We start from the raw sequence: 26217 nt of genomic DNA, 5'->3' as shown, positions 1-26217 counted from the left end.
TTTGCTGTAGCTTACATGCTGCTGACTGCCAGCCCATTGCTGTGCTGATTATTGTGGGGGAAAACATAACCAACCTGCACCTGAATAAATGCAACAATGCCGGGGCAGATACTGACCACAAATATGACCAAAACAAGTCTGCATCTAAATTCTGCAAAATCTCACACTTTTAAAGGTGCAGTGTGTAGGATTTGGCATCATCTTGTGATGTGGTTGCAGATTGCAACCAACTGAATATCCCTCTACTCACTCCTCCTCTTCCAAGACTGCGATAACGTGAGCCGCCAAGTGCAAAATCGTGGTAACACGGTAACAAGGAGGCCGTCCTAACCATAATAACACTACTGTAGAAGCAAACGTAAGTAAGACGGCAGCTGGCGGTTCCACGGTTTTGCACTCTGCGGCGCACGTTACCGCAGTTTCTCAAGCATGTCGGAGAACTACGGTGGCCTTCAGGTAAAGCCAAGTTCACACTACACGACTTTCAAAATCATCAGACTGTAGTACTTTTCACACACACAACTTGCTGTCTTGTAATCGGGAGTCTTTAAGTCGTTATGGTTTTCACACTATATGACTGACCGGCGACAGGAGGTCACACACTACAAGATCTTTCACCGGGAGGAATCCCCGATGAGGTCTCCAAACTATGCTTTGTCACGAAAAGACACGTGAGAAATACACGGTAAATAACGTGATCCCATATGCGAGACACATTGCTGATGTTGTTGTTGTTGGCACTTGTTCACAAAATAGCCTGTTTCCACGCTCTTTTTTACTATTTATTCCTCTAGATGCAACAACGTCTTTGCTCCGTGTTGAAAATGCAACACATACAGTAAGTTCCTATTGTTACAGGCGACCCTCATCCCTGAGGTTTCCCCTCAACCCGCATCTCACGCCTCTCATTGGTTGCACCTCGTGGCCGAAATCCCTGACAGTGTCTGCGCGGCATCAGCGAGCGTCGGTCAGCCTCTCGGCTCACGTCTTTGAGCAGTTCACACATGATGTTTGAGTGCCGATGTGCGAGCGGCGAGCCAACGCCAATTTGCCTCTACTCTGGGGCTTTTGTCTGGGAGCTCCAAAAACTGTTGGGTAGCATAAAATCAGGGCTTAAGTCGTGTAGTGTGAACTAGGCATAACGTAAAAACATGAAAGTCTCTCTCTAGAGCCAGTGTTTGGTTTTTCCGTTCCGGGCTACGGTAGAAACATTGGGGAGCAACATGGTGGACTCCGTGAAGAGAGTGTAGATATGAAAGGCTCATTTTAAGCTAATGAAAACACAACGATTCTTAGTTTCAGGTGATTATACACTAAAGAAAACATAGCTATGAATATTATATTCCATTTCTGCTAATAATTCCCCCAGTGTTTCTTTTTTGCACTCTAAACTCTGAATTGTTTTGCCAGTCCAGGGATCCAAATTAGCAGCCCTCTGTTCACATGCTATCTAATCCTATAAGCTTATTGCTGCCTGCTGTGTAAAAAAGCTAAACAAAACAAAACAGCACCTGTTCATAAGGGAGCATGAATTCAATTTGCAAGTGTTTTTTTTTTTGGTGAAGCACATGGTCAGGTATTCATAAACTAGTCTTGCCTGGAAAATCAGCTGAAAACCATCCGTGGCAAAAAAAAGTCTTCGATCCCACAGTTCTCTCTCTGGTCTCACTGAGTCTGTCTGATTACCTGGCTTCAGCATTTAAAGTGCTCATTGAGCCCCGAGCCCTCCCCAGTTCTGCTATCTCAGGCTCCTTTCTTCTCCCTGTCAGGGAAAATGCCAGAGAGGTGCAGTGAGAGCCCTGCTCCGCTCCCAGCGCCGGTAATTTGACAGCGAGCAGGGAAGGTGCAGAATAATTGCAATAGCATTTACGTGTCAATGTGACACTGACGGAGAGAGCTCAACATTTAACGCGTCCGATAGGAATGTGCGGGGCGAAAAAAAAAATGCAAGTCTGAGTTTCCTGGAATAGATTTCACAAGTTGTCTAGCTAAAGAAGTGGTGGGTTAATCAGACAAACTAGACATCTGGCCTTTTGTCAGAGCTGTTTGTGTCTGAGGCTCTGGCAGAACAGACTGGAGCAATACAAATGATGAGTTTGGCCAAACCGTGGTCTTGTGAACAACAAGCCAATGCTGGCCAGAGCCGGGGCTTTAACACTGCCTAACTCAGTGGGGCAGATGCATCCAAAGACAATAGGATGATATGACTGGCAGCTTCCACAGTGATGTGTTTCAGAGAGCCAATCTTCCTGTTATCAGCTGATGCAAGAAGTGATTCATTTTTTTCATTTTTCGTCGCCTGTCAAACGGCACTGACTAAAATCACAAAGCGGTATGATGATATGACTGGCAGGTTTCACAGAACTTTTTAATGACTTCTTTTCACAGAACAAACTCACGGCTTCAAATTCTGAAAACTGTGAGTCTTATTAGCAAAACTGCACGAGTCTGAGGGGGGAAAAAAAAAAACACATCCTTCAACAAAAACATGACATACATCAGCAGCACTGGAGCTTTTCCGTACAACTTGGACAATAGAGGCTGCCATGTTGAAGAGACGCTGAGACGTGTTCATTTATCAGAGCTCGTGTTCGCGTGTCGGCCAAAGAGAGGTTCACAGTTGAAGCTGAATGCTCAAGTAATCATCAAGACAAAGACAAGACAGTAGGGCTGCTGGTTAAAGCCTATCTCTGGTGTCAGATAGTCAGCGAGGACGACTTTGTGTCCCTCCTGTTCTGCTCTCATGCCGGCTGCTGCTGCCAGTCTCACAGTAGAGGGACAGCGCAGTGTAATGAGCAGGATTACCAAGGGAGACTGGCAGGAATAGTATGGTATCAAAGGAAATCCAGTCAGTGAGGGATATTCAGACAGCACTCCCGTTCTTTTATTCATTGCCTGCGCGCTCCGAGTGACTCAGCTCACTCTCCTGCTGTCAAACCCTGTCATTATCCATTAGTGTGTTTCTGCCTCGCCGGGGACCGCCCACTGCTGCTGCTGCTGCTGCTGGCGTGTGTGAGTAGCGTGTGTGCTTTACGAACAGGTGCGCGTGTATATTGTGTGTGTGTGTATATATGCGTACGTATTTGAGTACACACTTGAGCCTAGTGTTTGCCCTGCAGGCTTCTGATAGAGGGCAGATTTTGTGCCGTGATTGTTGTAGCCGTGGTAATGCCTTGTTAAGCACTGTGAGTTTGATAAGCAGTAACAAAGCCTCCATTAAGACCATTCAAACTGATAAAAAAGACATCATTGGCTGGGCTGCGGGAGGATGGCAATGCATGTCTGTGTGTTTTTATACCTGGTTCATTGCAATTCCACATTTACATGATGGAAAATGATTATTTCCTGGTCCATTTTCTGAACCCAAAGCAGTAATGCTTCGTTTTATGGGTTCGTAATTTTCTAATAATGGTCCTATATATCCTTGGACGTTCCCCAGAAAGAACCTTATAATTTAGAGCTAATTGTAGGAACAATATACATTTCTTTGATAGAGAAGCTCCATTAAAATCAAAATAAATATTCATTATTATTCAGTTATATTATAAACTTCATCAGCTGTATATACACTATATATATATATATATATATATATTGAATTGTATGCTTTGCTGTAGACAACTTTCATGTTTTTGCGTGTTCAAAAAACCCTCCTTCCTAACAAGGAGCAAGCAATTCATTATTTGGAAGCGGACCAACCTTCTCCCCATGATTCGTACCAAATTACATATTTCTTTCCCACAGTGCAAACAACAACAACAGTGTTGACAGTGCTAACAGTGTTATCCTGAGGGGGAACCGGAGGGTGGGCGCTACGCTTCTGTGATGATGCCGCCGGTCGGGACGGCGTTATTAGGTGTAACCGCTATATGAGAGAAGTGCAAAGCAGAGGCCGTGAGCTAGCCACATGCTCACATGCACTAACATGCACTAAAAGGCACGCATGGCCGGCCCGGCTATGTCAACAAAGCACAGAGAAGCTCAGATCACAACACACAGAGGGAGAGAGACTTCATTCTCTGCTCAGGTAGACATTACTCCACTATATCTTTACATAGCAAATAATTGTTTGCTGCTACATTAATGCTCTGGATATCGTATAGAGAACTTTTAACATCGCCCGCCATCATTCATAATTATTTTCACCCAACGGTTGATTATTTAAACGACTGCCTCGCAGTCCACCTTTGGACAGTTGCAATGCATTTTGGGGCAGTTCAGTATGTCCAGTAAGCTCACATCTGATACTCAGAAATTCACATCTGGGCATCTCTCGTGTACACAAAATCCACATACTATGCATTTGGAATTCACTGCGTACTCTATTTTACATCATACTTAGTATGAATTGTATGTTAGTATGCAATTTCGAACAAAGCCTGAGTAACTTTTTTTTTCTCCCCATGAAATAAGGAAAGCATTGTCCAATGACGGGCTCTGTCACAACAAGATGTGTTCATTTGCAAATACTTGTAGTCTCTCTTCATTTGCAGGTAGAGAATGTGAAAACTTTTTCATGCCGCCTTGCTTGTCAGCCAGTGTGAGTCAAAGTCTCTCTGAATTTGTCTGCAAGCGATCTGCCAAGCAGCACTTCATTCACTAAAACATGTCACCTTTTAGAAGGTAGCTATACACCTGGAAACTTCTGCAAGGCCAGGTTGTTGAAATCGTTCCAGTTGTGTTCAATCAAAAGCTCCAGTAGAAAATACTAACAATGCAGTTCAAACTGCTGTGAATACTGTGATACATCAGGAAATGTAGCCATGAGAATTGCATTGTAGTGAAGTTGCAAGGACCCTAGTGCTCATTTATAACTCCATACATACATCTGGTGGGTTGAGCATATTACAGTGTGTGGGTATGTGTGTGTGTATATGATAAGGCTAAGGAGTCTGGGCTTCAGGCGTCGCCCCTCTTTTCTCTCCGCTCAGCTGTGTTCCCCAGAGGAGGGCAGGCAGCGGGCCAGAACTGCCGGGTTGGTAGAGATCCAGATAAGATGGACAGAGAGGGAGAAGGGGATGTGTGCATCGGTGCGTGTGTGTGTGTGTGTGTGTGTGTGTGTGTGTGTGTGTGTGTGTGTGTGTGCGTGTGTGTGTGCGCGTGCGCATGTGTGAATGAGGGTGGAAGGGCAAACATATATCTGGTCAAAGAGGCAAAAAAGAAGAGTGAAATCAGATGAGAGAAAGACAGGAGGAAAGCAAAGCGAGAGAGGGGGGGAGCGGAGGGAAATACAAACCAATATATTGAGAGAGAAAGAGAGACAGATGTGATGGTAAGAAACCCCAAAAAACGCTTGAGTGACAACAGGGGAATAAGGAAAAGAGGGGAAGGAGGTAAGCCGGAGATGTAATAGAAAAAGGGACAGAGACAGAGTGATGTAAACAAAGAGTGAGCGAGAGAATAAAGAGAGATTGTGACTGAAAGAGAGGAAAAAAATGGCAGAAAGAGCATAGCTGAAATGGAGTGAGAGAGTTTCATGCCAGCAGCCTTCTGTCAGCTGTGTCCACCTGAGGGGAAAGTCCTCTCTGGCCATCTGTAACACACAGCCTCAGCCCAACCCAGCACTAGTGGTGATGGGATTACTATTTTCAGTAACAAGTAGAATAAAGGATTACAGTTTAAACTGGGTAATTACATTCCTTCTGATAACTCCAAAGTTGTCTTATTTACTAGGGATGGGGGGAAAAATCGATAGAGCAGTATTTTGCGTGGCAATATTGTATCGATAGACAGACGTCAAGTATCGATCTTTAGATCTGGAAAAACTGGCATGGCCATTTTCAAAGGGGTCCTTTGACCTCTGACCTCAAGATATGTGAATGAAAACTCTGAGATGAGCAGAGTGAAAACTGTATCTCATTAAATAAAACAGATGTTGACAAACATCTGCATAATTTGCTGTTGAAAAAAGATAATAAATCGTAATATATCTTATTGTAATACTCAGCATATCGCAAGAGGATTAAAATCACAAAAAGAATATTGTATCGTGAGGCCGCTGGTGATTCCCACCCTTACTATTCACCAGGGTTTTATTTATTCATAGGTTGTGTTGTTAAGTAATTGTAGAGTAAAGCAATGTAACTGCCTTTTCAATAAGGAATAAGTAATGAGTAATTGTTTACATCTTTCAGATGCTCAGTGGCTCTTAGAACAATCGTCCTCTGTTCCCCCCTGAATAAACACCTCACATTATGTGTGTGCCACATTTCCCTAAACCCCCGGCACATCCAAAGTTAATGAGAGTGACAGAAGATGGAAGCAAAAAGAGTTTGGGGTCGATTTTAGTGAATTCAAACCATCAGCTTAACATTTTTTTTTCCATTTAGTTTTATTATTTGCACATTGTTTTTTCGAAAGAATACATGAACTGAGATTGATACCTCAAGAGCAGCAGAAACAAAAGATAAAAATGAAGCACAAAAGAATCTAGATGGAAAATGATTGTAGCACTTCTTATCCAAGTGTTTGAAGTGGAAGAGAGAGAAGTGGGTCTGACTGCTTTCAGTTTGCACAGGTTGTAACACTATACCAGTCAAATGCGGTCTTCCAAGTCTGATTCATTCATTTGCTTTCAGTGAAGTCTAGATTTTTTATGTAGGAGGTGTAGAAGAAGAGGGAGGTGGAGCAGCCAACTACAAAAACAATCTCTTGAATATCTCAGAACTTGGAATTGATTAGAGATTTAGAAACTAATAGAAACTTTGGTATTCAAATATAAAGAAGAGCAAACTTGAGTTAGAGGAGGAATGTTAAAACTTACAATTAACTGTAATTCGCATGATCACATGTTAACATGTTTATATGCTGTTTAGATTGCTTCAGTAGTAGTGGTGACAGTGTGTTGTGTTAACTGTTAAGGGCGGGGGAAAAAATTGATACAGCATGTTATCGCGATATTTTGCGTGGCAATATGTATCAATACACAGACGTCAAGTATCGATCTTTTGTTATATAAACTATTAACCTCTTATCAATTTGGCCGCCATTCTGTCTTTCAGAGGTTGTAGCGGGCTCAGTCTTAAAGCTAGACTGGTATCATATGAAACTAAAAAAACCTAAGGCATCGATTGGCACCAACCATGTCATGTTAGCTTGTCAGGAAGAACGTTAAATAACACTCCAAAGCTACACTAAATTTTGGCACGGAAAAACTGGCATGACCGTTTTGAAAGGGGTCCCTTGACCTCTGACCTCATGATATGTGAGTGAAAACTCTGAGATGAACATAGTAAAAACTGTATCTTATTAGCTAAAACAGATGTCGACAAACTGCATAATTTGCAGTTGAAAGGTAGGTAATAAATTACAATATATTATCGCAATACTCCAAATATCCCAAAATGTTTAAGATCGCAATAAGATCGTGTCGCGACTTAAATATTGTGATGATATCGTGTTGTGGGGCCTCTGGTGATTCCCCCCCTTTTAACTGTGGCTTAGTTTAGTCAACCTATTTGATGATTCATTACAAATAGAGAACGTAGATCAGGTGTAGTTAGATTGTGCATTTCCTACTATAAATATGATATTTATACATAAATAGTTTTAATCAAGTGCTGCTTACTTCACAGCACATTTACACAGGGAGATTACTCACCGTCCTGCAGTTGCTATCACTGTCTTACTGTTATTGTCCATTTATGTACATTTAAAACAAAAACGTTCGAAAAAATAAAATCATCTTATGAAGTAGTAATAAAGTTGAGGTTTGGCAAAAAAATCCAAATACCAGCACTTCATCGCAAAATAACTTTTGTAATGTATTATATATTAAAGACTGATGATACAGAACGGTGGACTGTTTTGAGGATGACGTTTTCTTTCAGCTCTAGAGGAGCTTATTTGCTGGTGAACAGTAGAGGACTGCAGCTCCGTTGGCAGCTGAGCTTCAGTTTGCATTACTGTGTGTTGCAGAAAGTGTACTCTTCAGCTCCATGCCCAGTCATCTTAGGTTAAAACTATGTAGCTTCCCCCAACACTGTTATTGTGCCTGCTGGCTGTTTGATGTTGCTGACCTAAAACTTTAAGCTTATTTTATCATTGCACTTGCAGCATCAGTGAAATGCCTACAATGGAAAAGTGAAAGTAGCTATTCCTTTTCCCCCCGCTGTGGCTGCTTCCTTTATAGCACCGTCTTATTGCCTTGTTTTGTAGTGTGTTGTGCTGTGAGACCGTGTTGCAGAACTTGGCCGGTTTCTACCCTCGGCGGGTCGATCGACTGACAGCTCTGATGTTGCATGAAAAGCAGGTTCGACTGATGAGGGCGCCCCGGCCGAGCGGGAGTTTTAGCCGGCGGTGCGTTGCGAGAGCGCCGGCTCTTTGGGAGATCTGTGTTATTGAATGGGGCCCACTTTGAACTCAGAGCCTTGCTCAGTGGCTAACAATGGACTTGTAACAAATGTACCAGTTCTTCAGTTTGTGCGACGTCGACAGCCAGAACAGAAACCCTGGTGGGCTGTACGTGGGGCGTGGGGTGTAAACACAAGAAGAAAAAAGAAGAGACAGAAAAGATATTGAGAGCAGAGTGAGAGAGAGGCGGAGAAAGAATGTCACCAAGGGGCGCAGTGAAAGAAACAGATAATAAGAAAGGGGAGAAGGAGAGAAACAAAAAGGCACAGAAGCACAAGAAACAGAAACAGAATACCAGTGGAGCGCAGCAGAACAATATGTGACCCAAATATGACAATGCAATGAAATAAAAAGAAGTGGGTAGAGATGAGACGCTCTCCCAAGCTGCACACACACTATAATTATTCATGAACTGAGGTCAGTCATTCATTTCATAGAATAGCTGCTAACCACATGCTGATCTGGTATCAGTTATACCTGTTTATCCCCATGCTTATGCTTTATCCTCCTCTGTTTTGTATTTTTTACTTAAATGCTCTCATGTTTGACATTTAAAGGACCAGTGTGTAAGAAGAAATGGATTATAATATTAATAAGTTTGTTTTCTTTAGTGTTTAATCACCTGAAAATTAGAATTGTTGTGTTTTCATCACCTTAGAATGAGCTGTTTATATCTACATATTATATTGCATGATGTTTCTACAGTAGCCCAGAATGGACAAACCAAACCAAACTTAACCTGCTTGGCCCGGAGTCGATAATGTTACTCGCTCCTGTCCCCGCCACTCTCTCTCTTGCTTCACCACTCAACTTCCCACGTACCCACACACTGAGCACCGGCTCTGAAGCTACTGGCTCTAGAGATGGCCAGTTGCGATTTCATGTTGGCCACCGCAGCTCTCCAACGCACTTGGCACACGGGAGAGACTTTAGTTGGTTACAATCTCATCACTTCACCGCTAGATATTGCCAGATCCTACACACTGGACCTTTAAAGAATAGCTTCCAAGTATCTACCAGGAACACATCTGTGATATTGCAACCCTATCTTCTAGAAATTAATTTTTACATACTATTAATTTGTAACAGCAAAAAGATTTTGAGAGAAATTGTATTGCATTTTATTGTTTTATCCCTTTCCCTAACCTTAACCAAAGTGTTATGCAAAGGTGCAGTGTGTCGGATCTAGCGGTGCAAAAGAGAGTGTACGGATGAATGTAGAATACAGACTTAGTTTAGCTTTGAGAATATCAAGAGAATGTACAGTGGAAATTTCAGTTTGTGCAGAAATAAATGATGCAGCTTCTCAAGTGTTTTGTTTCCCGGCAGCTGAGTGGAGTGACGGGGGTCAACTCCAGAGTGAGTAATGTTATTGACTCCGGCCCAAACCAAGTGTTTGGTTTGTCCGTTCTGGGCTACTGTAGAGGACCCGCTCCCTATGTAGATACAAACGGCACATTGTTACGGTAACAAAAACATAACGATTGTTATTTTCATGTGATTATACACTAAAGAAAACATATTCATTAATATTAAATTTCATTTCTGTCATAGATCCCACTAAATGCTACACACTGTTCCTTTAAATAGTCAGAACCTAACCAAAAGCAGGACGCAAACCTGCAAACTTGTCTGTCAAAATCCTGTATGCCCATCATTCATCTTTACCACCACCTGACAACTTTTGTACAGTATCAGTAAACTTCATGAATATGAAAAAGTTGCAGCCATTACATTACCTTCAACATGTATTTGGAAAAACTAATTAGTAGTATATGAAAGTAAGTTCGTGCTATACATTTGGATGGAAACTTGACTAATGACTGTGTTAAAGATTTGCTTTCAATTTCTGGATTTTGAAGATCACAAGCAAAAAAAATGTAAGGCTGCAAGGATAATTATTACTTACAGTGAGGTTTTAGATTTGTAACTTTTTTTAATAGCATTTAGGTTCACTCTCTGTGAGATCAAATAAACGGTGCTGGAAGTGTCCCAGCGGGGCTTGAACATCAGAATGAACTTCATGCCTGTGCATCGGGAAGTATCTCGTTACCCATCTTAAGCCATTAATCTGTCCAGTGCATCAGTCTAATAGCAAGCTGGCCTTAAGTGAACAACAGAGTGTGGGTGACATCGGCTAGCAGGAAGATGAGCTGTCAGTCAGGTGATTGACAGACTTGTAGGGGACTCGCAGCCGCCGAAAGCTAAAAGGGAAACAGCCGATTGCTCACCGAGAAGAGAGAGGAGGGAGTCAACAGCCTCGCCAGCCATCCCGCCTAATGATGGCGGCCCACAAACCCACATACCGGGATAGATCAGCCCCGCGTCGTGTCAGCGCAGCATTATTAATGACACACACTTAAAACCTTATTACAGCCTCGGCTTGCGGGTTCGCCTGGCGGCTCCAAGGTTGAGCCTGGCGGGGATTGGCCAGGTAATGAATAAATGACACGCTTAACCATTCCACCAAAATAATATTGCGCTACATTAATACGAGCAAGGAAAGGAGGGAGTTTATAAAAGTGAAAGAGCAGCACAGTCTGTACAATCACAGTTTCCATATGGAGAACACTAGCAGCCACGTTACAATAACGGCTGTCAGACAGCAGCAATGATCAGGTGAGATTATGAGCTAAAGTGGTAATGTTATTCCTCATGGCCAAGTTTTATATTCAAAGGAACTAGAATAGATATATGAAGTATGATATGGCTATAATACCAGCCATTAATCTTCATAATGGTTCCGCAGAAAATGGACGAGTAATTCTATCAGCTGTCCAACGAGAGGGTCAGCCAAAGCCAGGGGTGTTCCATTAATATTATCCCTTTTCATACCTTGTTTTATATAGCTGCACTAGTCAATATTTTATATTAACAATACATTAAAAGTGTAAAGTGAAAAGGGGTCGCCCGTAATGGTGATCCCACAGAGAATTATCAAAGTTCCTTCTTTTATATCTTATCGTAATGCCTTTTAATATCTTATGTAAAGCACAATTGACCTGTTGAAAGGTGCTGTACAAATAAACCTGCCTTTCATTGCCTTCAATTTCCCACTCCCCAAATCCCAAACTCACACCTTTTGAGTTTTTGTGCCAGTGAACTCTATCCAACCCAGTTAACATGAAGTGTTTTACATTACGTTCAGCAGAAATAAACCTGCAGCAGCAGTCAGCGAGGAGACAGGGAGTTTTAAGTGTTATTTGTGCTAGGTTGCACCCTGCATCCCCCCGCAGCGCGGCGCGGTAATTGCGCCGCCTGCCAGCATGGAACGAGTGGCTTCTATTGAGTGTTTCCATCATTTTGAAGGTTATGGCACTTTGATGTAACACGAGCCGCTTCATTTGAATACCTAATGCTATATCCTGCAACGTTCAAGGTGGCTCTCTGGTGTACACGTGGACCGGATCAAAAGTTTGCAATGAAAACATTTACCGAGGATGCATGCAACGCCGTCAAAATTAAACCAAATGGGAACAAATGTGCTTCGTGAAAGTGGTAAAAAATGACCTGTAATCAGAAGTTAATGGCTTTTGTGCTCCGTGGCAGAGCTTTCCTTTCATGGTTATGAATTATAGATGAGATGTTTATCTGTTTGTCCAGTGTAAAGGTAGAAAAGCTCCAGTATCAGTATCACGCTCCAGAAAATGTATTACTAATTCACAAGTCATGTAAATGCAATTCAATTAGATTTGACCTCAAATTAATGCCGTGACAAAAATGATGAGTGATTAGAAACAAACAACCAGTGTCCATAATATGGTCAATTAATGTCTGAGTACTTTTTATCAGTCTTACTACGCTCAAAAGGATTTTCTCTTTTGTTGCATATGTTGGATACAGTATACACACTCATTCACATCCTGCTGGTGTTTATCCTACAGAACCGACAGCAGCTGTCAAACTGTATCTGAGCCAGGCCCGTCACCAAATGTTAATAATTTGATATTAATGTAACTATAGGCCCCAAACATTTTCTCACCATCACTAAAACGCTTCGTTGATATTGTAATACTCTTTTTTTGATAAGTCTGTCTCAACGCTAACACTCGTGGTCCCTGAGTGACTGTACATAGTCAGAAAAACTTGTATTTTCTTCAGCCATTGTTAAAGATTGCATTATAATAACAAATTACAAAGAGCTAGTAGTTGCAACTTCTATTTTAGTGAACCATCTACACATTTTCAGAGATGCTACAGCAGCAGTGAAGCGCCGTAGCATCTCCGAAGAAGTGTCAGAACCAAATATGTGCGCCAAAAGGGGAATAAAGAGGTGCGTCAGAATTTTATTATATGATAAAAAATGAAGGTTTGTGGTTTAGTTTGATAAATAGCGTCATGGCTTTTCATAAAGATGCGTTCCAGCAATGGTGGTTTACATGAGCTATATACAAACTGCAAGTTCATGGCTACAAGAAATATGTTGGAATTTGAGAGGAAGCTGTAGCAGCTGTGCTGTAATGGGACCATGTAACACTCCTGTCCTCGTCTTCACACTCTGAGAGTGTTTGACAGTGTGTCAACGGTGAAGGCACATTATACATCCACCCACAGCAAAAGCTACAGCAGCATCATCTTAACAAACCAGAGTATCTCCCATTGGTACAAATGTGAGCCTGTCTGCGGCATTGAATGACGTGAAACATTTGGCCTCACTGCTGAGACCAAACGTAAGCTAATTAACGGGCATTGCCGTCAGCTCACCTTCAGTGTGTGTTCAGCGCCAGTCCATAGGGTGTCCTCCTGTCATACAGAGGCCCAACGATCTAAAGCCAGCACATATTAAAGGCGACTGTACATCTGCTAATTAGCCTGAATTGCAAATGAAACCTGGGAGGCATCATTCATTACAGCGGCGTATACACTGGAGCTCAATTCAGATGTTTCAGCCTGTGACAAACAGCACAGTGGGGAGACGCTCTCCTTATTTGTCAGCTTTTCGCATCCAGTTCCAATTTCCTTTGCTCCCTTAAAACTTAAAATTAGAGGGTAGATTGGCTCCTGAGAGACGGTCTGTCTCTGGTACCCAGGGATAAGGTCATAATGTGAAAAAACGAGAGCAGCCAGAAGTTGCTCTGCCACTAAAGTGAGGGATTTCAAAGTTGCGATAAAACGGGAGAAAATAGGATCATCTTCATAATTGCGAATGAGTTCATTGAGATGACTTCACCCCAGGCCTAATGATTTGTTTCATACCGGCTCCTGTTTTACCTGCATTGGGATATTTCATTTGCTGTATTCTAAGTGTCTTGCAAACCCTAGAGAAAAAGTTATCCATCTAAGTTTTGGCCTCATATCAAGTACAAAAATGGAGTTAAACCCCTTGGGGAGTAAGAGTTGGACAGACTGTGTCATGATCAAAAGACACTGAACGCACCATCGGCTTCTTTTTTATTTCTCTTCGCTTTGTCGATGAAATGCGAGACAGAAAAAGGGGACAATATTAACATTGGCAAGCCGTCTCCAAGTTGATGGACAGCTTTTGATATTGGCGGTTTTTGAACAAAATGAATCACTATCTTTTCAGGGGAGACGGGGCCGCGTGGGCCGTTAGAAACCATCCCGATGTCTCCAGTGTCACATTTTCATTACAGTCATTTAGTTGATGTGCTAGTTCTGAGCAACTCACGGCGAGTGCAGCAATAAAATAAGCTCCAATTCCTAAATCGCCAGAATCATAGCCCTGTGTGCCAACGGCAGAGTTCTGACAGAAGCAGCCAGAAGGAGCCGTGTAGGAGGAGTGACATGGGTGAACTCGTGGAGAGTGATGACAGGGCAGGCTGCAGCTTTTTTTTTGAATGCTTCCGTCCCGGTTGAAGTGGCAGCGAGTGAAAAACCTGAACCGATACAGGAGGCTTCCCCTTGTGCTCCGACCCCCTTCGGTGAAACATGCATGTCTGCATCAGAAAAATATGCTTGGACACAAATTCCAAATAACACTGTTTGCACTGCGGTGATGGAATCGCTGCACAACATGAGAAAGCAATAAAGATCAGCGCGAGAGATGCCAAGACGAGGATCACAGCCCTTTCAGAGTCCATATCCTGCAGCTCCGAGTGCTGGAAAAGGTCAGCTCTGTTTTCACCGGAGGCGGCCGGAGCTGGATTGACTCCAAAAGCAACTGGTGTGGAGAGAGCCGATGGAACGGCGACTCATCCTGACCTGGCAGCTAAACCCCACTGTGTGGGCGCCTCTCACTATCTGTGGTCATCTTTTTCTTCTATCTCTCTGTTTGCCTCCTCTCTTCACAGCTCTTATGCGGTTGCTGTTTAATATGCACACAAAATGCACGGGCACGCTCGCACAAAGGAGGCCATCTGCTGTAAGATGAATCAGCGGAGCAATAACTCTGGATTCACCTCCCACTGTAGTCATCTTTGTCTGATTCCTTGGAAAATCATTCATATTAAATAGATGGAAGGAAATAAGGAAAGAAAGAAAGGAGGGGTGATGTGAATTACGCCCTTGTAGTGGGCGTGGCTGATGGGCCTTTGGGTGATACTGACATTTCACCACAGAAGAGATTCACACAGCTGTTATAAAGGGCTTTTAGGAAGAGGAGCATATTGTGCTGCAGCAGGATAAATGCCAGCCACAAAGGCCACGGTTTCCCCCTATTTCCTCTCATGCCAAGTTGAAAGGGCCTTCAAATATTCATAAACATTCCCATCAATATAGAAAAGCTGCAGTCATCACCTCACCGCCACACAGAAGGCTCTAATGGCCGTGAGCCTGAAAGGCAAAAAGGTTGGCGGTGGGGCTTAGAGCGGGTATATGGTTGTTTAGGATACCTCTCCCACAATATTCAGGAGCAAATGGGTACTTCAATTACGTGGCTATTGATTGTCAAGGTCCATTCTCAGATGTATTGGCTTTTGCAAAATGCATCCCAATGTTCGCTCACGTCCCCTGGGAACGTTGGTGTGGTCTATGTAAACATCGCTTGTTGAGGAAATTTGATTAAGTGATTAAAGGAGAAAGTCAGGACTTGGATCAGCACCACTCAATCAATAGTTGTCTTAGGCCAACAAAATAAAACGCTCTCTTGGCCGATTGATTTAGGCTGCGTGAGGACGAAGCAGCAGGTGTCCTGCTTTGAAACATTTTGTCGGTCCTATGAGACAGGGGTTCGCAAACCTTTTGGGGCCAGGGACACCTTAAAGGGGACCCCCTCATAATCGTAACACAGATTAAACATATTCTTACTACCATTTTTACTCTTAGATGCCTTTGGAAGTATTTGTATTATAGAACTTTTCAACTTTAATACTTCAGACCTGTTTGATAGTGATAAACAGAAACATTTCAATTTGAATCATGTTAATACCACTTTGTTTTGCCCTGATATTCCAGGTGCTTTGTAATCAAATGTTGCTTTAGTTTGACTGGCTTCATGGCTTTATTTGCTAGCACCTGAAGACACATGACGCATTTTAGTCCCCCATCGCTGTCGCTCAATATAACTGTCGTCGTATTTTCTCAATTTAGTGAGTTTGGGCTTAGCGTCACTTGATGATACGGACTTAATCAAATATTTCTCCATGCTCACCAGCTAACTAACTGGCTAATAAGCTATCTAAGCAACAGCAGGAATGGTTTGTTGCGCCCTGAGTGAAGTGACAGATTCATGACAGATTGACGTGATGTGTCACAATCATATGAGAGTTTCTATTGGCCCAAAGCTAACGTGGGAGGGAGTAATGGACACAATATGCTTGTTTTATTGGCGCAAATGGTCCCCATCTCTGGATATGTATTTCACTGCTGTAAGAAAAAAAGAAGTTGCTGCAAAAGAAAAAAAATCCCGAGCTGCAGCAAAAAAAAAACTGAAGCAACCCTGTGTGTGATATCTCATTTTCAAACCACTTTTTTTTCTCTCCTCCACATTAAGCATATCATTACAACATTAATGCAGCTACAGGCATGCATTTGTAATTACCCCTTAGATAATTGAAGTCCTAAATGTTTTCATTCTGAGGCAAAAATGGAATTTTCTACTGAACATGGTCATGGTGCAGAAAATTAGACATTAATACCAGGATATTAGAGTGGAATTGAATTTCACAGAAAGGAAAGTACAAAGTTATGTGCTCTCGCTCTCCGGGTTACGCCTGTCAGACCCTGATGAAAGGCCGTAAAGTTAAAAGATCCACCAAAGAGAATCTGGCTTTTTAAGAAATGAATTCGGCTGATCCTCTTTGCACACGTAGGTTTTCAATGAAGCTACTGAGAGCAAATATTAGCATTAAGCTGACAGAAGAGAGCGTTTGATTAGAGACTGAGAGAGTTTGCATGCATGTATATGTGCACGTGCTCCTCTCAAAAAGGAGGCACGCTAAGAATCCCGTGCAGAAGCGACCCATGCAAAGCTATGCTTCATTAAGTCTCTTGCCATGCCAAAACCTACGGCAGATCTGATATAGAGGATAGTATTTCAGAACTCCGGGGTTACTCCAATAGCATGCAATTTATTTGACACCACGGCTAATCTGAATGCTCCATCTTATTCCAGCGTGTTATCTGTTAAAGCACTGCATCTGTTCTTAGCCGTGGTGTGTTAACGCCCAGTGCGCACGATAAATCGCCGGCCCCCTGCGAGCAGGAGATGGATTACAGTTCTTTCATGGGGAGAAAATCACCTACATTAGCAAAACGAAAGGCCACCGTCATATACAATGAACCCAGCTCCCCCATAAGGAGCTAATTCCAGAAGGAGCTGTGTGTATGTGTGTGTGTTAAAGAGAGAGCAAATAACTAAGTGAGAAAGAAAGAGTTGACTTAAAGTTCCCATAAGAAGAGAAAATGAAACCAAAATGCTTCCCTGTTCAGTTCATGGTAGACGTAGTAATGGAATGGTATAAGGACACAGTCAAGCTTCTGGGGATGACTGACCAAAAAGCATGCAATGTTAATTAAAAAACATCCATCCAAAGAAGCATGACAATTTTAAATTTATAGTAGGGCTGTCAAAGTTAACCCGATAACGCTTTAACGCAAATTAGTTTTAACGCCACTAATTTCTTTAACGCATTAACGCAATCAATCTTTTGGAGATTGTAGCGGGCTCAGTTTTAAAGCTAGAGTGAAGATACTGGCATCATATGAATCTAAAAACCTAAAGAATCCATTGATACCAACCATGTCATACCAGCTTGGATCTTGAATAAAGCTCCAAACTTACGTTAAAGTTTGGCGAGGAAAAACTGCCATAGCCATTTTCAAAGGGTCTTTTGACCTTCGACCTCAAGATATGTGAATGAAAATGGGTTCTATGGGTACCCACGAGTCTCCTCTTTACAGACATGCCCATTATATGATAATCACATGCAGTTTTGGGCAAATCATAGTCAAGTCAGCACACTGACACACTGACAGCGGTTGTTGCCTGCTGGGCTGCAGTTTGCCATGTTATGATTTGAGCATATTTTTTATGCTAAATGCAGTACCTGTGAGGGTTTCTGGACAATATTTGTCATTGATTTGTGTTGTTAATTTATTTGCAATAATAAATTTATACATACATTTGCATAAAGCAGCATATTTGCCCACTCCCATGTTGATAAGAGTACTAAATACTTGACAAATCTCCCTTGAAAATGTGCAATTAATTTGCGACTAAACATTTTGATCGATTGACAGCCCCTTATCAAAAGATTATATGATTAAATTATTGCTCTTTTGAAGAAAACTGAGCCACTTTTTCTCATCAGCACATTCTATCCTAAACCATTTATCATGCAAGCACAGGAAGAGTGGAGGTATCCAAATTAAAAGATAAATTCAGGGATGAGGGAAAAATTAACATACATTTAAAACAGTGTGATGAAACTGCATGCAAACTGCGAGAGATTGATAAAAGTGTCAGCAGACTCACTGATTCATTCAAAGGTAATCTGATTAAATACTGTAATATCATCCTTTAAATAATCTCTGCGAAATTGCCTTTCTTTGAAACATGCAGCCCCACGTTTTTGTTGTTTATAGTTCAACATGATTATTTTTTTTGTCTCAGAATACTTCATCACTTTGAGGAATTTTATATTTTGGTTTCTTTGCATGAAGATTTTGTCACCGCTACCTTTGTGTCACCAGAATTTGGTCACAGTGTGTGGATGGTTAAACAGTGTGTCTGTGCAACAAAAGGTTGTGATCTAGGCTGAGATGATGTGTTTGTGCATCAACATCTTGTCTGGTGCAGCTTTAAGCTTTGTGGTGAAGAGGATGGAGGTTAAGGGTAGGATTATAGAATGAAAACAAAGCCCATACAACCAGATGTCTTTGTTTACATGTCTAAATGTGTGCCCGTGTTTAAGCAATATGTGCTAGAGAACTGTTTTATGCGCATGTGTTATTGTGTGTGTGTGTTTGTGGTGTTTCCTGCAGGCGTGAGCAGTGTGTTGTGAGTGTGGTTGTGCTGTCTGAGAGGTAAAGCCTGTGTTATTGGGCAGCAGCCCTCCAGCTCTCAGCTCTGTGTGTATACAGTCAGAGCAGTGGGACAGACAGAGATTGCCACCACCTGCGGCTCAGCTGGGAGCTGCTGCAGAATGAGAGCTGAGAAGAGAAAAAAGGAGGGGGGAGAGAGGTAGAAGCGGTATTGGAGAGGAGGCGAGTTGAAGGAGGTGAAAGAGGAGTACATAATTACATGGCAGAGCAGAAGCTCATCTCTAGGTACTCCAAGAATCCCCTTCCTCTTTTCTACAGGGCACACACAGACACACACACACACACACACACACACACACACCCCTCCCCCTCCTTTATGTCTTCATTTGGGAGAAAACAATCCATCAGACAAAGGTCAGTGTATCCCCACCTTCCCCACACCAGGTACACACACACACACACACACACACACACACTGACACCACACACACACACATTTAAGGAGCAGGGGGAAATTCCAAACAAGATAATACCAAGAAAAAATACATAAAAGCTGATTTCTGTGGGTTATGTTGTCAAATATATACTCATTTCTTAACTGTTAGCACTGTTAGCTGCGAACCACTGGCTCGACGTCGCCATGTTGAAAGCCCTTGAGAGGCAATAGAAATGCTCCCAATCCTGTATTTAGCATCTTTAAGCTTTCATTGAAAAACTAAAAATAGACTGTCACCCAAAATAGATTGCAGTATGTGCTATATTTACGTGCTTGTGGCGTATACAGCTACGAAGTGATGGCACTATATGGAAGGCAGTTCAGCCCTAGAAAGCCCTGAATACATATAACTATTCAAAAGCTTACATTAATCATTGATCACATCCTTTGTACCGTATCTATATGTTCGGGAGTTACTTTGTGACAGCGCCGTGTATTCTTGTCTTAAAAAGCTTTCATGGTCCAATAAGACAAAGGGATAACATGCACCTTTACCGCAAATATACACCAGAATCTAATCTTACTGGCTCAAAGTAACCTTTCTTGTTGCGACCTTAATCTTGTTCTATGAAATAAAAAAAAAACTATACCAGTACATGCAGTTGTTCTGAAAGTAGTGGCATACCCTTTGTAGATCTGAAAACACAATTTTATTTAAGAAGAACTTGTTTTTTTGGCCACTTGAGGGCAGTAGAAAACACATTGCGAACACAGCATCTACATATCATCACCTTTTAAGCTGATATGGTGAACTTGTTAGCAAACAGTTGCATATTTATACAGCCTTAGCATTCGTTTGGAGTCATGTTTTGGCAACCTGGCAAACGTATGTGCAATATTCACTCTTTTTTAGATCTGTTTTTGGTGAAGGAAATATGTGTCTCTTTAGCTGCTAAACGCTTCATTGCTGCCGAGCAGGTGGTGTACAGTGAGTTTTTAGAGATATTTTGCCTTGTGCGGCTGAAAACAGACTTCACATAGTATGATATTGCAACCCAGAAGTGATGATCAAATGCATAAAATTAATTAAAAAGAAGGAGCAGTGTGGAAAAAAAGAGCAGCGAGTGGGCTCGTTCTGATGAAACTACTTTGCTGGTGTTTGTCTCAGGCCCGCCTGCAGACCTGCCCGGGCAAAGTTGGATCTGAGTCAGCCTCTGAAAAGCTGTCATGGTGTTGCTGCACTCGACTGACCGATCGATGGATGCTATCCTGCTTGACAAATGAAATGAGAGTCTGCTGATTCTCAGTCATAGAAGAGAAATTGATCCCATTTGTGTGTGATTTCCCAAAGCTGTACAAGTGCTATTTATCGAGACATCAACAGGACTCTACAGAGGGAAACAAAACAAAGTTAGAGGGAAAACTTAAAAGCTTGCAAGATGCAGTAGTCCCTGTGGGTCACACAGACAAAGAGCTGAACACTAATGTGGCGGCAGTGGCGGTAGATCTTGTTTTTCTAAATGCACTTTCACAAAACAAAATGTGAATACTAACAATACAACAATGCACTGTTACCTAGAATATAATCAGCACTGGAAACTGTTGTTTGTGTGCAGCAATTAGAAATACTTACAAAAATGCACGGTACATTTGTGTGTAAGACGAGCACTAACTGCTGTTTTATTGTACTGGAGCAGTAATCATTCACGAGGAGCTACCGTAGCGGAAAAGACATCTGGGAAGTGTTTTCCTCACCCGCTGATACTGGTGTGGCTTCACTCTTTTGATATTTAATGAAGGAATAGTTGCATTTTCTGCTGCCATCTTAATATCTGACGTGACCTTTTTCTAAATCAGTGCATGTACCGTAAAATGTCTTTTGCCTGAAATCCTCGTTTATGACAATTAGCACTTCTTTTGCAACTGCATGCGTGTCAAAACGTAGCTGATATGCTGTTTATCTACACCTAGTTGTCAGATACGCGTGACATTCTTTATACTTCCTGCTGGGTGCAACAATGACAAACTAATAACACAAAGCTGGTTTACTGAGCGCTTTTCAAAATTAACAACTGAAAGTATTTGACAGCAAAAAAACAAGTGCAACGAATAAAACAGTACAGTTAAATGTAATATTCATTAAGTCAAGGCAAACAAAGCAGTGAGATTTCCATTTGTGTTCCAGTATGTGTATTTATAACTACTAGAGCAGTGCCCGTTGAAAACATGCCTGTTCACAACGGGCTGAATGTTTCGCCTGTGGTGTTGCTGCTTGCAGCTTTCTTGAGAACCGCTCGTACAAACAATTTCACACTCAACACTGTGCTTCCTTCGGTCCTGAGCAATACACCTGCCATGACATAGTTGCGTCACACAAACACCGGTGAAATACACTTTGGTTCATGGGGAAAATAACCAGAGGCATACTTTACCGTTAGGCAAGGAAGCAACTGCCTGGGGCCCCAAACAGCTATAGATTTATTATGATGCTTAGATATAAATATTGAATTATGCTACTATTCCAATGCTGCATTCACATGGAATCAAGCAGACGGTAGACAGACAACACCTTCTGAACGGCACGGGAAAAAACAAAAATCAGCCTGACGGAATGGCAGGATGGCAAAACAAATTATGCGACGATATGTTGCTATGGTGATGGAATATAATATATTAGATGAAATTACTTTGTGTCTACTATTAATGTAATTATTATAGGGCTGTCAAATTTGTTTGAACGCCACTGATTTCTTTAAAGCATTAACGCAACTTGCGATTTTTTTAGGTAGTTGCGATTAACTATGGACAATCATGCGATTAATCACGATTAAATATTTGAATAGATTGACAGCTCTAATATATATTGCAAACATAAACAACTTTATCCTTGTGTAAGGGACCTACAGTACATATCATCCTTTCGTACATTCCGTCGCGGAATATTTTAACTTTGGACAGTACTGCCGTCTACCGTTATCATTGTCGGTATTCTCCTAATTTAATTTAATCCATTCTTCTCTCGTCCACTTTAATGATATCCGGTTTGCCATCTACCGTCGTCTTGATTCCATGTGAATGCCGCATTCATATTCGCCACTCATTGTAACCTGAAATAACTAAAATGGGAGTTGTGTACACAATGAGTGAACTGAACTAGAGGCATGCTTTTGGACATTTCCCAATTGCTTGTTTGGTCATTGTTTTAACATATACATTTGTTTATGCTGACCTTCTCATGTCAAACTGAAAATGTTCTGGAGATTGTAATGCCATGTAGGAGGGCAGCATATGAAAAGAAACACACTGTACGCAGGGATTAATATCACAGAGCTCTCTCGAGTGTAAAAGACAGCCATTCTTTATATGTAAATTGGATAGCTGGATAAAGAAGACAAGCTCAGTTTCAAAATGCCACTTCATTGAGCAGCAGTTCGCCAGAAAACCAATAAATAATTCTCAAAATGAAAGAAAGCAGCCTGAAAAGATCACGCCGTTTTTATTATGAATATCCAAAGCAATATTTTATTGTTATTAAAATCCTCTGGTTCATAGACGGTACCTCATATCCCCCTGAAGAGCTGTTTTAATATCCTTATAATTTAATATCCTCAGCAGGATTCATTTTTATCTCTCTGTCTGACACTGCTCCCTGCAACTGACACTCGGTGGCAGCAAATGTAGATGTAGTGCATTAAGTGACACTCCTGAATAATAATTTCATATGAGGATATTTCTGTTTTCAGGGTTCTTTTTTTTTTATCCACAAGGGTAGGTAAGGATTCATATTTGCAGTTGAATCTCTCTTGAAAATTACATGGGGAGGAAGCGGTTTTGCATAATAGCTTTAAGAGTTCACCGCTTGAATAATTTTCCCTAACAGAGGGAAGGTCAACAACCCATTTGACTTAATGGGATTTTAAATTCCTAATCAAGACTATTTACATCAGCCATATTTACATAGCACTAGTTTGTAGTAAAACAGTTTTTTACTGAGCGTTGAGCCTGGAGCACGACTGTGAAGGCTCAGTCCACGGTTTATAATGTTAAAGAGGACCTATCATGCTTTTGTGCTTTTTCCCTTTCCTTTAGTGTGTTACATAGTTTTTGTTGTGCTCCCGAACTGCCTGAAACACATTGCTTGAAGTCCTGCTTTTTCTTCCGTAACGTGGTGATGCCATCAAGTAACACATTTGCATAATACCTGCCTAGCGGTTAGTCTGGCACGCCCTCAAACAAAGCTAGTTAGAGCGGAGCTGGAGCGGAGTCTGAAGAGTTTGGTTTTGTTGACCAATCACAACAGAGTGGGCCATTGAGCAGGGACGGTGAGAGGGTGAAAGTTAAAGCGTTTTTTGAACATTAAAGCATGTAAACATGTTTTAGTAGAAACCTAAAATACAAGTATGCACCTGAAAATTTGCATGATAGGTCCTCTTTAACATTTTAAAAGTGTGTGTCTGTTTTGTAATAAAGGAAGGTTAGATGGAGAGTACACGTGTGTGTTTAGGGACTTTGAGATTTTGGTTTAATTGTTGGATCAAAGCATCGTCTCTGACTGAACAGCTGCAGAGGCTTTCACAGGTTTTGTCTGGTCTTATTCTCTCGTCCACCTCGCTGCGCTCACCTTCATTGTCTAAAATGATCCATGGCCCAACCTCCAGGGTGTGTGGGTGTGAGATACTGCACAGACTGCCAAATCGGACCCCAAATAGGACAGTAACAAAGTCAAAATCAGTGTCTGCGCTTCTTTTACCGATGAACTCCGCTTGTTCTTGCTGTGGACAACGTATTCTCTCAGTTTTGGCAATGCATCGTTTCAAAAAGTTCTGTGATTTTTGTTTTTTGGCCACTGTATTGGATCCTTTGTTCTTCTGTTTTCAATTGAAGTAGCTGTGACACTTAAACTTTGCCATTTCTCTACAGCAGATGACTTCAACAATGACAGACTTTGGATCAAATACTGTTTCTACTGAATGGCAACCACAGTGGCGGGCAAAATGGGTAGCACTTGCAGAGAGAGAGAAACCTTGGGCAAAACAGAATATGAAAGGGACACTTTAAGGAGAAAAAAAAAAAGTATTTTATAGCATCTTGTGCCACTGCGGATAGTTTGTATTCACATTTCATCAACAGAGAGAGTATTCTGCAGGATCTTTCATAGAGTGCAATGCTTTTCTCCGGTTTCCACATGCAAACTTCAAAGCTATAAGACGAGTTCTATTACCATGAAAGGCACTCTATGAGGAAAGACTGATGTTCTCTGTGTGGTTCTAGTTAGGCTGCTAATTTCTAGGTCAGTAGCAAAATGGAACCTACAGTCAGTTCTTCACTTTGACTATGGATCTCTGAGCTCGGTGGGAGACAGAAAACATCTTGACACTCTCTTTTTCCTCCGCCACGGTGCATTTTGCCGCAGGGTGCCTTATTAAGAGATGTTTGGGAAAGATGTTTTGGAGAGTACGTTTCAATTATTGACAGGCAGGGACTAGCTGAAACATATCAATGCCAGAAATGGAAAGTAGGGCTGACAGTGAATGGTCCTCCTGTTTTCAATACATGCACACCCTTTATACCCACACATACTGTGTGAACTAAATCAACATATTGATTGGCCGACTAGCTGATTTTATCAGTGTCAGTATCAGTATCAGTGGAGTAGAGGTACTGTTGTAGCAGTACAGTGTCTATTTGTTATTCTATTAAATTCAGAATTTTTCTGGCAAGCATTGTGCTGAGGTCCACTCAAACCAGAGACCCATGTGTCAGACAAGCTTATGAAAATGAAATGCTGTGGTAAACCATTTTCAGTTTATTGTACTTCTGCAGCATATCCAGACATAGCTACAGGTATTGCATGAAATTCATACAGTGTAAGTGAATCAGAGGAGATCAGTTCTCTACCTGATCCCCATTACTGCCCAGCCCCTGTGGTATTGATGCACAGAGAGAAGAAAGAACACACTAGTAGAGTACAGCATTAAAGATTTACTTGTTCAGTTATTCATCATTTCTTTTAGTTGTTATTCATCATTTCTTTTAGTTGTTATTCATCATTTCTTTTAGTTGTTATTCATCATTTCTTTTAGTTGTTATTTCAAATTGTTCAGTATGCTGACCTTTTTCGCAATGGACTAGTATTTGGAACTAATGTAATAAATTATCCCAAAAGTTTTGCACTTTGAGAAAAACATTTGCATGGGATAACAAAATAGCTGAAATCACCAGTTCTCAAACACAAATGTGTGAAATTTGTCACTCTCTGTTTTACACTGAAAAGCTACAAAATCGTGTTATCAGGGGATGGGATCAACAAAGGCAAATTTATTTTTATATTATTATTATTATTATTTGTATTTATTAATTTACCTTCACTGTTACTTAAAGGTAAAGTGTGAAAGTATGCTCACAGCTGGCGGTACCGTGAGGTGGTCGGCTTATTATTAACACGGTGTGTTTCCGTGTAACGTATCGGCTGATGCCTTTCTTTTTCTGAAAATATGAAAATTCCTGAATCCGGATCATGATCCGGATCGCCACCAAATCGAATGGATTGTTCATTGTGCTACGCTCCGCCCTTCCAAAAAATTTCATTCAACGGACAAACCAAACACTGGCTCTAAATAATCTAATTTTCTGCATTAAGGTAACAAATGAACAAATAAATAAATAAATATACTTTTCACCCCTGTAAGTCTCTTTCTTACACTTTTTATTTTTTAATAAAAGTGTAAATTGTAGTGAAACTAACCAAACACTTTTAAGCCAACAATATCATATTATTTATGTTCATTATTCTTTATTTATATTATAATAAATACAATTATTTATGACAAAAAAACTTAATTTTTGTCTTAAAAACATTGTGATGTCCGATGTGTGTTCTGAATCCGAATTTTTCCGATAGGGAACCAAAAGGGCTAGAGCCGGCCCTGTACACGCTTGGCACACGGGAGAAGTTTCAGTTTGTTGTAATCTGCAACCTCACCGCTAGATGTCGCCAGAACCTACACAGTGTACATTTAAGTAAGGACTGACAGAATCTGTGCATA

General features: G+C 41.4%; 1 protein-coding gene and 1 long non-coding RNA gene across 3 annotated transcripts in view; one reads left to right on the top strand and one right to left on the bottom strand.

The window, feature by feature from the left end:
- The window catches only part of LOC119504513 (carbohydrate sulfotransferase 8-like), a 192983-nt gene that overhangs the window by 22392 nt on the left and 144374 nt on the right, over positions 1–26217 (bottom strand). The gene's annotated exons all lie outside the window — the stretch shown is intronic.
- On the top strand, positions 1041–11398 carry LOC119504527. The gene is made up of 2 exons (XR_005210582.1): positions 1041–1244; positions 9779–11398. It is a non-coding gene; the product is annotated as an uncharacterized LOC119504527 (long non-coding RNA).

Source organism: Sebastes umbrosus, chromosome 2 (assembly GCF_015220745.1).
Source record: "Sebastes umbrosus isolate fSebUmb1 chromosome 2, fSebUmb1.pri, whole genome shotgun sequence".
Taxonomy (NCBI): Eukaryota; Metazoa; Chordata; class Actinopteri; order Perciformes; family Sebastidae; genus Sebastes; species Sebastes umbrosus.
Note: the sequence above shows the minus strand (reverse complement) of the source record. Positions and strands in the feature narration are given on the sequence as shown.